A 14,945-nucleotide genomic window follows, 5' to 3' on the forward strand; every position below is an offset into this window, starting at 1 on the left:
ATCAAAGAGAAAGGTTCTTCTTTCATTTGCAAAATTACCAAATTTATGTATCTTCTTTTTTTAAAAAAATATTTTATTTATTTATTTGGCAGAGAGACAGCGAGACAGGGAACACAAGCAGGGGGAGTGGGAGAGGGAGAAGCAGGCTTCCCGCCAAGCAGACAGCCCAATGCGGGGCTCGATCCCAGCACCCTGGGATCATGACCTGAGCCGAAGGCAGATGCTTAATGACTGAGCCACCCAGCCACCTCTATTCATCTTCTTAGAATTGAATGTATTACTGAGGGAATAAAAAAAAAAAAAAGAAGGGATTTTAAAGAGGAGGGAGGAGGAAAAAGGAATTTAAAAAGGAGGAGGTGTGGTCATATGAGGGGTGTTTTAGAATTTTTTTTAACAGGTCAAAATGGAAATGAAGCATAAAAGCCTGAATAACCTTTTTTTTTTTTTTAAAGATTTTATTTATTTATTTGAGAGAGAGAGAATGAAAGACAGAGAGCATGAGAGGGAAGAGGGTCAGAGGGAGAAACAGACCCCCCGCTGAGCAGGGAGCCTGATGTGGGACTCGATCCTGGGACTCCAGGATCATGACCTGAGCCGAAGGCAGTCGCCTAACCAACTGAGCCACCCAGGCGCCCAGCCTGAATAACCTTTTTATTCACGGAAACAACTGTCACATCCTGCTCAAATCCACCAATGACTGGATTAAAGATGTTGTCTGTTACAGCCTGAAAAAAAGTCATTCGTCCTTTTGTTTATTTAGTAGATATTTATGAAGATTTCACTATGTATTAGGAACTATATTAAATGCTGGGGCATGTGTAGGTGCATAAAACAGATACAGTCCTTGCCTTCAAGGAGCTTACAATCCAGTGCAAGAGATAGACGATATATGAGCAAAGAAGCAAATATATTATTCCTATAACTCGTATAAACTCTACAGGGGTCTGTGGTGGAGAATTAGGAAACTTTAGGGAGCATGGTTGTGGAAAGACTTTTCGAAGAAATGACATTTAAGCTCAGACCAGAAGCATGGGTGATAAACTGCTGGCATTTGGGTGGAGAGGGCATCCTAGGGAGAGGGAGTGGTATAAACTAAAGCCAGGGGGTTGAAAAACACTTGGTGAATACATGAGGGTCAAAATTGATGGAGATCTTGCCTTTGGCATTAACCAAGGAACAGGGGTCCATGAACACTAAAGAGTTGGCAAGAAGAAATGTTTTCCTACTCCTGGGAAATTCAGCTAACTCATTAGCAAATTCAAGTGACTTTAGCAAAGAAAATGGATTTCTGGAGAGAGTGTAAATTGCTACAATCATTTTGCAAAATAACTTGACTTTATCCCATAAAGACTAATACTTTCAATACCTTAAGACCCAGCAATTCTACCCTAGAGCAGCAGTCTTCAGAATTTTTTGCTTCTGTGCCCACTAAGGTAATCTTGTAAAACTCTCTACCCCTCTGAACATTTTTGGATTGATATCTAAAATGTTTTTCCTATGTGTAAACAGTTCAAACAATAAATGCTATCATATTTTAAGTATTGGTATATTAAGACTGTTATTTCATATTTATTTTATTTTTTTAAAAGATTTTATTTATTTATTTGACACAGAGACAGACAGCGAGAGAGGGAACACAAGCAGGGGGAGTGGGAGAGGGAGAAGCAGGCTTCCCGCGGAGCAGGGAGCCCGATGCGGGGCTCGATCCCAGGACCCTGGGATCATGACCTGAGCTGAAGGTAGACGCTTAACGACTGAGCCACCCAGGCACCCCATATTATTTCATATTTTAAAATATACCTAATGGGTCAAATCTCCGTGTTGTACACCTGAAACTAATATAACCTTGTATGTCAACCATACTCCAAAAAAAAAAAAAAACCAACCCAAAATAAAATGCATCCAAAGGAATCTAACTACCATAGTGATTTGGTAAATAAATAAATAAGTGCTTGGATGAGCTCTTTTTTTTAAGATTTTATTTATTTATTAGAGAGAGAGAGAGCACAAGCAAGGGTGGGGGGAGGGGCAGAGGGGGACAGAGAAGCAGGCCTCCCGCCAAGCAGGGAGGCTGATGTGGGGCTTGATCCCAGGACCCCGGGATCATGATCCGAGCTGAAGGCAGATGCTTCACCAGCTGAACCACCCAGGCGCCTGGATGAGCTCTTTGTAATAGACAGGAATTTTACATTATTCTTTTATCTCTTTGAATCCGTGTTTCCATTCTACTTTCCCCATAGAATTTTATCTTAACAAAATATATTTTATGTTTGAAAATGCTTTCTTGTCCTAAGTGTTCTTTTGTCCATGTGATAAATCCATGTGATAAAAATATACATAAAATAAGTTTTAATTTATTAAAATTTATTTTCTTTCTTTTGACCGCAGGACTCTTAAGTGTTAGAAAATATTGTCTTGAGGGCGCCTGAGTGGCTCAGTCATTAAGCATCTGACTTTCGGCTCAGGTCATGGTCCTAGGGTCCTGGGATCGAGCCCCGCATCAGGCTCCCTGCTCCGCGGGAAGCCTGCTTCTCCCTCTTCCACTCCCCCTGCTTGTGTTCCCTCTCTTGCCATGTCTCTCTCTGTCAAATAAATAAATAAAATCTTTAAAAAATAAAAAAAATAAAAAAATAAAAAAATAGAAAATATTGTCTTGAGTTATTAAAATTATTAGTATTACACAATCAAACAATATATTACAAATCTTGCCAAGTAATGATTAAACATAAAAGGTAAATTTTACTGGAGATGCAACTTTTAGGAAAATGGATGGAGCTTTAATTTCCCAATTAGTTCGTATTTCTTTGGATGATCTTTACTTTTTTTTTTAAGATTTTATTTATTTATTTGACAGAGACAGAGACAGCAAGAGAGGGAACACAAGCAGGGGGAGTGGGAGAGGGAGAAGCAGGCTTCCCGCGGAGCAGGGAGCCCGATGTGGGGCTCGATCCCAGGACCCTGGGATCACGACCTGAGCCGAAGGCACACAACAACTAAGCCACCCAGGCGCCCTGATCTTTACTTATTTCTAAAATAAGACAGGAGGTAGCATGGATTCTCTTTCCATTTTTCTTTTGTTTATGATAAATGGAAAGGCTGAGAAAACTTTTTCACATAAATAGGTGTATGGGAATGAAATGGGATTTTCTTTGAATTCTTTAAGAATTGTCTGACGGTTTTGTGATCAGCAGAACATTTAATAATCTGTCAGCTGCTCCCCAGTCATTAGAGTCATCTGGTTTCTCAGCCGTGGCACCTGTGCTTCGGGTGGCCCCCCATTTGGCCAGAGGTTTTTACGTGACTGACCAGTGCCCTGGGGGTGCACCAATGCGCCAGATTCTGAATGAGAGCAGTGCACCTTTGGCTGGAGGGCAACTGTGAAAAGGTAAGTGGTACCCGCGAAACCGAACCCCCAGAATAGTCATGTTCTTCAGGCAAATGAATTGAGGGAAGAATGTATGTAGAAATTGGGAATCTGACAATCGAGTTCCTTGTCACTCTCTGTGATAATACCACAGAGGTACCAGGGTGAAGACCACTGTCCAAAAAAACTCCTGCTTATGAGCATCACATCCAAGAATGTTCACAGCATCCCTGTTTGCCCTAACCCCAAACTAGAAATAAGGCAAATGTCTCCTGGCCGGAGAGAGCATAAATAGATTTTGATCTAGTCATGCGATAGAATTTAATACAGAAGTGAAAAACAAACCACAGTTCTACTTAACAGCAGAGATGATTCTCAGGAACAGGATATTGAGTAAAAGCGACAACAGGAACAGAAACGAATCCTGGAGGACTACATGCAAAATGAAACCACTTTTAGAAAGCTCAAAAACATGTACAATCGATAATATATTTTTAGGCATATATATAATTTTAAAAAAGATAACAAAATAGGGGTGCCTCGGTGGCTCAGTTGGGTAAGCATCTGACTCTTGGTCTTAGCTCAGGTCTTGATCTCAGCGTGGTGAGTTCGAGCCCCACGTTGCGCTCCACGCTGGGCATGGAGCCTACTTAAAAAAAAAAAGACAACAAAATGATAAATAAAATTCAGGGTTGTGGTCACTTCTGAGAGGAGGAAACAGGCATCAGAAAGGGAAGCGTAGTCGCTCCCTCTGTGCCGCCCGCCCGAGCTGAGTAGGACGCAGTCTTCCGCTTGTGTATTTCGCAGGCGTGGCCTCGCCGCTCCCCTTTTTCTTCAGTGCCACTTACACTCACCGCTACGAACACCAACATGAACAGGCAACTCAACGGCTTTCACGAGGCGTTCATCGAGGAAGGCACGTTCCTCTTCACCTCAGAGTCTGTGGTGGAAGGCCACGCAGATAAGATCTGTGACCAGATCAGCGATGCTGTGCTTGATGCCCACCTTCAGCAGGACCCTGATGCCAAAGTGGCTTGTGAAACTGTTGCTAAAACTGGAATGATCCTTCTTGCTGGGGAAATTACGTCCAGAGCTGCTGTTGACTACCAGAAAGTGGTTCGTGAAACCATTAAACACATTGGATATGATGATTCTTCCAAAGGGTTGGACTACAAGACTTGTAATGTGCTGGTAGCCTTGGAGCAACAGTCACCAGATATTGCTCAAGGTGTTAATCTTGACCGGAACGAGGAAGACATTGGTGCAGGGGACCAGGGTTTGATGTTTGGTTATGCCACTGATGAAACTGAGGAACGTATGCCTTTAACTATTGTCTTAGCACACAAGCTCAATGCAAAACCGGCCGAACTACGCCACGATGGCACTTTGCCTTGGTTACGCCCAGATTCTAAACCCCAAGTGACTGTGCAGTGCATGCAGGATCGAGGTGCTGTGCTTCCCATCAGAGTCCACACAATTGTTATATCTGTTCAGCACGATGAAGAGGTTTGTCTTGATGAGATGAGGGATGCCCTAAAGGAGAAAGTCATCAAAGCAGTTGTCCCTGCAAAATATCTTGATGAGGATACAATCTATCGTCTATAGCCAAGTGGCAGATTTGTTATTGGTGGGCCTCAGGGTGATGCTGGTTTGACTGGCCGGAGAATCATTGTAGACACTTGTGGCGGTTGGGGAGCTCATGGAGGAGGTGCCTTTTCAGGAAAAGATTATACCAAGGTGGACAGTTCAGTGGCTTATGCTGCTCGTTAGGTGGCAAAGTCCCTTGTTAAAGGAGGTCTGTGCAGAAGGGTTCTTGTTCAGGTCTCTTATGCTATTGGAGTTTCTCATCCATTGTCTATCTCCATTTTCTATTATGGCACCTCTCAGAAGAGTGAGAGAGAGCTATTAGAGATTGTGAAGAAGAATTTTGACCTCCGCCCTGGGGCCATTGTCAGGGATCTGGATCTGAAGAAGCCAATTTATCAGAGGACGGCAGTCTATGGCCACTTTGGTAGGGACAGCTTCCCATGGGAAGTGCCCAAAAAGCTTAAATATTGAAAGTGTTAGCCTTTTTTCCCCAGACTTGTTGGCGTAGGCTACAGAGAAGCCTTCAAGCTCTGAGGGAAAGGGCCCTTCTTCCTAAATTTTCCTGTCCTCTTTCGGCTCCTGATCAGTTGCAGTCACTCCTAGTTCAATGACATGAATTTTAGCTTGTGTGGGGGACTGTAAGTTGGGCTTGCTATTCTGTCCCTAGGTGTTTTGTTCACCATTATAATGAATTAAGTGAGCATAGGTGATCCATGTAACTGCCTAGAAACAAACCAACAACACTGTAGTAAATAATGCTTTTTGAAATTAAAAAAAAAAGAGAGAAAGGGAAGCGTATTGTAGATGTAGCATATTCTGAGTGATGAGTTTATGGATGATAATTTCAGCATCATACGTCATAAGTATACATGGTACATACATGGTATATATACCATGCTTATGTGCATGGGACAGACATTTATCTTTAAATATAAATTAAAAATGAAAGAAAGGCAGAAGAATGAAGGTTAACTTATTTAACATTATTGAGGTTTATTTATTTGTAACTCAATAAAGTTCTCCTGAGCAAATTCCACGTGTAGGCATTGATGTAGATGCCAGAGATCTAGGGATGAGAGGAGGCAGACATTTCCTGGAAGCTTGTATTTTGCCGGAAAGAGAGAGGAAGAGAAACTTTTTCTTCTGCAGGGTTCAGTGGTTTGAGAATGATTCAGGAGATCCGTTCTGAAGATGAAGCTCAGACACACACGGAACTGAGAGATACCGCAGTACCAGGTGCCATGGTTTAAACCTGTAAGCCAATTTGTACCCGACTTCACCCAAATTGCTGGACTTTTGTTCCTGTGACCCAGCAAGTTCCTCTGTGGCAGTGGTGTTCTTGAAGCAGGCTTGAGTTGGGTTTTCTGGCATCTGTAGCACAATGAATGCTAACAGACACAACCCTGGGGGGGTTACTCATTGAGCGAATTGCGGGGGCAGGGTTGGCACCAGGAACTCTGAAGCTATTTGTTTATCAGTTTACTTTCTAATGGGCAGCGAGTTTCAACGTTTTCAAGGGCTTTCATATGCATTGTCTCTTCTGACTCTTAAATCTACCTTGTAGCAGAAAAGCAAGAGGTGAAGGGACTTGTATATAGCTGGATAGATAGTAGGGGTCCTTGGGACTTGAACACAGACCTCTGGGTTCCAGGTCCTGTGTGTTTTCTGTTAGAACATGGGGGATAAAACAGTCAAGTTAACTGACATAAAATTTCCACAGGATTGGTCAGTTTGCACGAGCATCTCACTGAGATAGTGTTAGGGGGATGCTTGCCATCGTTCTATTTTATTTCATTTATTTTTAATTATTATTAGTTTTTTAGTAATCTCTACACCTAACATGGGGCTTGAACCCACAATCCTGAGACAAGAGTCAAATGCTCTACTGAATGAGCCAGACAGGTAGCCCTGTAATCACTTTATTTTATTTTATTTTTTAAAAATTTTATTTATTTATTTGACAGAGAGAGACAGCTAAAGCAGGAACACAAGCAGGGGCAGTGGGAGAGGGAGAAGCAGACTCCCTGCTGAGTGGGAGCCTGATGTGGGACTCGATCCCAGGACCCTCGGATCATGACCTGAGCCGAAGGCAGACGTTTAATGACTGAGCCACCCAGGCGCCCCAATAATCACTTTATTTTAAATGATGAACTCTTCCAGGTGTAGAGAAAGCATAGAGAATAAGCAAATAAATACAGGAAACAGATCCTCCCATTCAGCCTTCAGAAAGGAACCCAGCCCTGCTGACACCTTGATTTTAGACTAGCGAGTCCCATTTCAGATTTCTTATCTCCAAAAATGTAAGATAATAAATTTGTGTTATTTTAAGCCATTCAGTCTTTGGTAATTTTTTATAGCAGGCATAGAAAACGAATCTAAGATTTATATATAGGCTTCAGTCATTCATTTTAACTGCAATGTGCAATTGCATTGCATGTGCTCTTTGAGTATTGCTTTTCAAAATTATATTTGAGAGATTCAGTCATGTTTTTCCATGCACCTGTAGTTTGTAGTTTCTCTCTTTTCCTTTTTTTTTTTTTTTGAGAAAGAGTGCGAGCAGGGGTGGGGAGTTGAGGGTGGGTACAGGGCGAGAGAGAGAGAGAGAGAGAGAGAGAGAGAGAGGAGAATCTTAAGCAGGCTCTACATCTAGGGTGGAGCCTGACTCGGGGCTCAATCTCATGACCCCGAGATCATGACCTGAGCTGAAATCAAGAGTCAGAGCCACCCAGGCACCCCCATAGTTTCTTTAGTTTCCTATTGAATGACTATCCCATGTGTTTTAGTTCACTATTCATCTGTTGATGAACATTCATGTCGTTTCCATTTTTTATGCTGTAATAAACATTGTTGCTGTGAATATTTTTGTATTTGTTTCCTTGTGCACATGTGCCAGAGTTTCTCATAGGGTGGTGGGTTGACAACCCACTGGGATAATGAGTCTAACGTGCAAGCCGGGTTTTCAACTTAAGGGGAGTGGAATTGGTGGATTGCAGGGTGTATGCATCATTAACTTTATTATATGTGCTAAATTGCTCTCCAATGTGGCTATGGCAATTTAAACTCCCCCAGCAGTGCATGAAGGTGCCCATTTTCCTACACGTTCAAATGTGACTTTTAAATTTCCGCCAATATGATGAGTCTAAAATGGTATCTCCTTTTCATTTCAATTTGCATTTCCCTGATTACTAGCAAGGATGAATATGTTTACACATGTTTATTGGCCGTTTGTCTCTCCTCTTCCTTGAATTGTCCGGATAACGTGAAACAAGTTAGGACCCAGACTCCACTGGCATGGGACATGCCACATGTGAAAATATAACTGGACCCCTACAGGCCCCGATGGTTCTTTAAGGAGGATTTATCGATTCAAGGAACTTCAAATGAAATGTACACGAGGAACTAATGAGTGTATCACATTTAATAAAATAGAAGTAATCACATTTGTCTTTTTCCACCAAGAAGATTTAAAAACTATCAAGGTTCTGAGAAAATTGAACACTGCTCTTTTCACAAAAATGTCCTACTTTTATATTTCTGATTGTGCACACTTCAATGACACAACCCCATTTATCATTAAACACTGACCACATTCTGGATTCTAAGCGGTTCATGTGAAAAGGATGAAAGCGAACAAGAAGAATATCATCTGGATTCCGAGGTTGTGAAGGAAGGGGACCTGACAGAGGATCAAGCCTGCCCAGGGTTGTTGGGCGTTCTGTTCAGTCCTCCCAAAGTGGCAGTGTGGGAGACACTAGCTCACTCCCAAAGCTTATCCAGCCAAATGCCCATAGCTCGCTTGCCCCAATTCCGGACTTTTCTGGGGCTGCTCAGTCGGAAAATAATCAGAAGCAAAAGTTAGAAAAACCATACGCCATTTGTGGTTTCATATCTCCCTCTTCTGGACAAAGAAGAACTTGCACCGTGAAAGTCTGCTTTCCATTGCATATTACAACTAAAATAGTACTTTTGTTTTTACTTTGTTACCAAGGCTTACCAAAATATGTATATTAAGATTCAAAATGCATGTATTTTATCTATCTCTCCATCATCTATCTGTGTATCACCTATCATCTATCATCTAATTTATGTGTCCCAGGTTGATATCGGCAAGTAGGTGGTAGCTTGCCTTGCTTTCTTTCTTCCTTTTCTCATAAGTCTTTGTGGTATGGAAAGCCCCTTAATAAAGTATTTTAAAATGTTATCAATTGGTAATTAGCCCTTCACTTGATGTCTTTCCTCATATTCTGTTATGTACTTTTTGATCCTAATATTTATCTAGTTCTTCGATGTGGTCCCCCACCTCCCCACCTGCCGGGGAAGTGAAATTGACTCAGCACAAATCACAGACATTATGAAACCTGCCCATGTTTCTTTCCTTTCCTTCCCATTCCTCCCTCCCTTCCTATCTATCCTCCTTTCTTTCTTTCTTTCTTTTTTTTTTTTTTGGATCTTTTCTAACTGCTTGAATGAATTTTACAATAATGTAAGAAATATTGGGGAACTAAATATGGGGAAGAGCATAGTCATACATAATATATTCAGAGGGTTTCTCTATTGCTTTGATTACTCATTAAATTGAGCCAAGGTTCTGTTGGATTTACTTTTTATTTATTTGTTTATTCATATGGAAATACATGCATGTGGTCTAAAATTCATGTGATACCAAAATGTATACAGTGGAAGTCTCTTTCATTCAACAGCTTCCTTCCTGAGAGCAATCTCTAGTGTCAGTTCCTTAACACATGTATTTTATTTTTTAAATTTTATTTTAAATTCCATTAACATAAAGTGCATTATTAGTTTCAGAGGTAGAGTTCAGTGATTCATCAGTTGTATATAACACCCAGTGCTCATTACATCAAGTGCCCTATTTAATGCCCATAACCCAGTGACCCCATCCCTCCACCCACCTCCCTTCTAGCATCCCTCAGTTTGTTTCCTATGGTTAAGAGTCTCTTATGGTGGGGCACCTGGGTGGCTCAGTTGGTTAAGCAACTGCCTTCGGCTCAGGTCATGATCCTGGAGTCCCAGGATCGAGTCCCACATCGGGCTCCCTGCTCAGCGGGGAGTCTGCTTCTCCCTCTGACCCCCTTTCCTCTCGTGTTCTCTGTCTCTCATTCTCTATCTCTCAAATAAATAAATAAAATCTTAAAAAAAAAAAAGCTAAATCCTGTGCACATGATGAACAAAATGCAGAGGAAGTTCAGGTGGTGAGATATGTTCCTCATTTAACAGAGAAAAAAAGCATATGCTCTCAAATACCCTTCTGGCATTTTCCATTAATCCTTTTTACTCATACTTTGAGTAGTTCTCCAAGTGGGTAGGTCCCCAACATCAGTATCTCCTGGGAACCTGTTAGAAATGCAGATTATCAGCCCTGCCCCAGATTTACTGAATCAGAAACTCTGGGAGGGGACCCAACATTCTGTGGTTTCTCAAGGTCTTCAGGTGCGTCTGATATTTGCTAGAGTTTGAGAACTCTGGTAAATGAAAAGAGTCTCAAAGGTGGGGTAGTTTAAAAATTTCCTCGGGTCATCCTCATGGGTGGCTAGCATTAAGAATCTGGGCTGGCCTAACTGAAATTTTTCTCTAATCCTAACCCATCTCAAGCTTTTCTCATTCCCTGCGTTTTCATGCTGGGTGCCCTGCCTTTACTCCCATTTTACAGATAAGAGAGCTGAGATTCAAAGAGATTGAGTTACTTGTTTCAGAAAAGTAACTGGATTTTGGCAGAGCTAGGTCTCAAAACCAGTGTCCTTGGAATCCCTCATCATTGCATTTTCTGTTTTGCACACTGCCGCTTCCCCCACTACCATTTATTTCTTTTGCTCATTTTCTATCAGTTTGTTTGCTTTTTAAATCAGTTATTCAGGGGCGCCTGGGGGGCTCAGTTGGTCGAGCGTCTTTGGCTCAGGTCATGATTCTTGCATCCTGGAATCAAGCCCTGGTTTGGGTTCCCTGATCTGCAGGGAGTCTGCTTCTCCCTCCCTCTGCCCCTCCCCTCGCTCATGCTCTCTCTCAAATAAATAAATAGAATCTTTAAAAAAAATCAGTTATTCCTATGTTCTGAATTCTAATATTTTGTGTTACTTTCACTCTATATATCTTCTGTTTGTTGAGGATCTATTTTTTTATCTACTCATTTATTGTTATATTTAAAAAATTCTAGTATAGTTAACATACAGTGTTATGTTGACGATCTTTTCGACTCTCCTTATGATATCTTTTGATACTGTTAAGCTTATCAACTACTTTCCCTTGTGGCTTCTGCTTACTGTACCGTTTAAAAGAAATACTTTCTTATCTCAAAGTTATAAAGTTATTTTTCATATATATATTTTAAAAGAGTTTGTAGTTTATAATTTTGCTTTTCATACTTTCTTTTTTTAAGATTTTATTTTTAAGTAATCTGTACACCCAACATGGGGCTCAAACTTACAACTCTGAGGTCATGCTCCACCGACTGAGCCAGCCAGGTGCCCCACTTTTCATACTTTTATATTTGATCCACCTGGAATTTATTTTTGGGTGTGCTGTGAGGCATGGTTTAATTTCATTTTTCCCATGTGGATAGTCATCCCAGAACCACTTACTGAAAAGTACATTGCTTCTAATGATCCTCAACGTTCCTGTCATATAACTTTCTATACCTTTTACTTCTTAACTGATTCACGTCTTCTTGGCTATTCCTGACACTTTGCTATTTTGTTTTATTTATTTATTTTTATTTTATAGGAAATAAAGGAAGAGAAATCCTCAAGCAGACTGCCTGCTGAGCATGAGCCCTGATGGGACTCGATCCCAGGACCCTGAGATCACAACCTGTGCCAAAATCAGACACTTAACCGACTGAGCCACCCAGGCACCCCGACCCTTTGCTATTTTAAAGAATGTCCTTCAATTTGGCCCTTTTTGTGTTTCTTCAGGATTACATTCAGGGCATGCATTTTTACCAGTAATACCACAGAAGTGACATGTCCTTCATAATGCATCCTTTCAGGAGGCGTATGATATTTATTGATCCCATTACCTATAATGTAAAATTCTATCATTTGGTTAAGTTGGTGTCTATCAGGTTTCTCACTGTAAACTTACTATTCTCTCTTCTGTAATTAATAAGTATTTTGTGAGGAGGTATTTTGAGACTATGTAAATCTCCGTTTCTTTTTTTTTATTTATTTTTTTTAAAGATTTTTATTTATTTATTTTGAGAGAGAGAGAATGAGAGAGAGAGAGCACATGAGATGGGGGGAGGGTCAGAGGGAGAAGCAGACTCCCCGCCGAGCAGGGAGCCTGATGCGGGACTCCAGGATCATGACCTGAGCCTAAGACAGCCGCCCAACCAACTGAGCCACCCAGGCGCCCTAAATCTCCATTTCTTATCAAACTTTCACTGACTAGTTTTAGAACATATCAGGGAAGAATGGTTATTTTTGTTTGTTTGTTTCCTAGGAATGCATATGCCAGACTGTAAGAAGGGGAACCAACCCTAGAAGTGGAATGTTCTAGTCAGGTGGGCTAGCTTATGCTGTAACAACAAAGAACCCTCAAATCCCGGGGGCTTCCCATAACAGAAGTTTACCCATCTCATTCTCCACATTCAAGGTGGGTTGTTAGAGGGTCTGTTCACTCAGGACACAGGCTGACTGAGGCTCATCCTGACATAGGCTTTCATAACTGGTGAAGTACAAAAGGGAATGAGGTTAAATACGCATTGTTACTTAAAGCTTCTGCCTGGAAATGAAACATCACCTTCCCTATACTCAACATGGCTATACCTATCTTTTTTTTTTTAATTTTTAAAAAAATTTTAAGCAATCTCTACACCCCGTGTGGAGCTCAAACTGACAACCCCAAGATCAAGAGTCACATGCTCTACCATCTGAACCAGCTGGGTGCCCCATGTAGCTATACCTATCTTTAAATAGGGGCAGTGATGACCCTCCCCCCCTCATGTGCTCTCTCTCTCATTCTCTCTCAAATAAATAAATAAAATCTTAAAAAAAAACAAAAAGGGCGCCTGGGTGGCTCAGTTGGTTAAGCTCCTGCCTTCGGCTCAGGTCATGATCCTGGAGTCCCGGGATGAGTCCCGCATCGGGCTCCCTGCTCGGCGGGGAGTCTGCTTCTCCCTCCGACCCTCCCACCTCTCATGTGCTCTCTCTTTCTCTCTCTCTCATTGTCTCTCAAATAAATAAATAAAATCTTTAAAAAAAATGAATAGGGGCAGGGAGTGCAAGCCTAGAATATCTCAGGAGAGGGGAACTGAAATAGTTGTAAATAGGCCCAAGGACTCCAACATCATGTATTACAGAGCTCAGGTTTTTGCCAAAGAGAGTATGGTAAATTGGACTGTTACCAATATTTTCTCTCTTTCAGAAGGCAGAGTATACACTCCACACTTTTTGAATTCAGGTTTGGCCCTGTGACTGCTTTAACCAATGGAACATGGGAAGAGTGATAGGATGCCAGTTCTGGGCAGTAGTTTTAAGATCCAGGGCATAATTCATCACAGTCCATATCAGTAATTGCCCCTTTGCTATGAACTGTATGTTTGTGTCCCTGCAAAATTTGTATGTGAAAGCCCTAACCTTCAATGTAATGATACTTGGAGGTGAGGCATTTGGGAGGTAATCAGGTTTAGGTGAAGTCATGAGGGTGGGGCCCCCATGATGGGATTAGTGTCCTTGCAAGAAGTGGAAGAAACTGGAGCTCATTCTCTCTCTGTCTCTCTGTGAGGACTCAGGGAGATGGTGGCCATCTGCCAGTCAGGAAGAGAGCTCTCACCATAACCTGACCACGCTGGCAACCTGATCTCAGACATTCGGCCTCTGGAACTGTGAGAAATAAATTTCTGTTGTTTAAGCCACTCAGTCTGTGGCATTTTGTTATGGCAACCTGAGCTAAGATACCCTTCCTCTTCTCCTCTACCATGAGAATTGAACATCCCACAGAGAAGCTACTCCTTCATCAGGGTTCTGGAAAGAGAGGACATGTGCAGCCAAGTTGAGCAGAGCCCAGCTGAGCCCATCAGAGTTGCAGTTGACCTGTAACCCCAATGAGATGTGAGCAGGAAATAAACATTTTTTCTTATAAGCCACTAAGATATGGAGGTTGGTTGTTATCACAGTCAGGACTAGGGTGATGGGAGTAAGGCATTTTCCTCGGGTGCAAAATTCACAGAGGTTTCAAACAGCTCAATAATCAAGATGAATGAGGGGTGCCTGGGTGACTCAGTTGGTTAAGCATCTGCCTCGGGCTCGGGTCATGATCTTGAGATCCTGGGGTCAAGCCCCACGATGGGCTTCCTGCTCAGCAGGGAGTCTGCTTCTCCCTCACCCTCTGCCACTCTCCCTTTGCCCCTCCCCCCCGCTCGTGTGCACTCTCTCAAATGAATAAATAAAATCTTAAAAAAAAAAGATGAATGATACTTTTTCTTTTTCTTTTTTTTTTTAAGATTTTATTTATTTATTTGACAGAGACACAGCGAGAGAAGGAACACAAGCAGGGGAAGTAGGAGAGGGAGAAGCAGGCTTCCTGCTGAGCAGGGAGCCCGACGCGGGGCTCGATCCCAGGACCCTGGGATCATGACCTGAGCCGAAGGCAGATGCTTAATGACTGAGCCCCCAGGCGCCCCAGATGAATGATACTTTCATGCAATATTTGTGTTAAAATTTCAAAATGCAGAAGAATCCACAATGAACAAAATATCAAAAATTTGAATACAAACAAGAGGAGCAGTGTAACCTAGCAAAAGCCCACTAAAGAGGGTGCCTGGGTGGCTCAGTCATTAAGCATCTGCCTTCAGCTCAGGTCATGATCCCGGGGTCCTGGGATCGAGCCCCGCATTGGGCTCCCTGCTCCGTGGGAAGCCCGCTTCTCCTTCTCCCTCTCCCATTCCCCCTGCTTGTGTTCCCTCTCTCGCTGTGTCTCTCTCTCTGTCAAATAAATAAATAAAATCTTTAAAAAAAAAAAAAAAGCCCACTAAAGAATTAAA

At 42.0% G+C, this 14,945-nt stretch overlaps 1 pseudogene across 1 annotated transcript; it reads left to right on the top strand.

Moving 5' to 3' along the window:
- Nucleotides 1-4,234: 4,234 nt before the first annotated feature.
- LOC113922549 lies at nt 4,235-5,648 on the top strand (annotated as a pseudogene). Its single transcript, XR_003519983.2, has one exon. The product of XR_003519983.2 is annotated as an S-adenosylmethionine synthase-like (transcript).
- The last annotated feature ends 9,297 nt before the right edge of the window (nt 5,649-14,945 follow it).

The sequence above is a fragment of the Zalophus californianus genome, chromosome 9 (assembly GCF_009762305.2).
Source record: "Zalophus californianus isolate mZalCal1 chromosome 9, mZalCal1.pri.v2, whole genome shotgun sequence".
NCBI lineage: Eukaryota > Metazoa > Chordata > Mammalia > Carnivora > Otariidae > Zalophus > Zalophus californianus.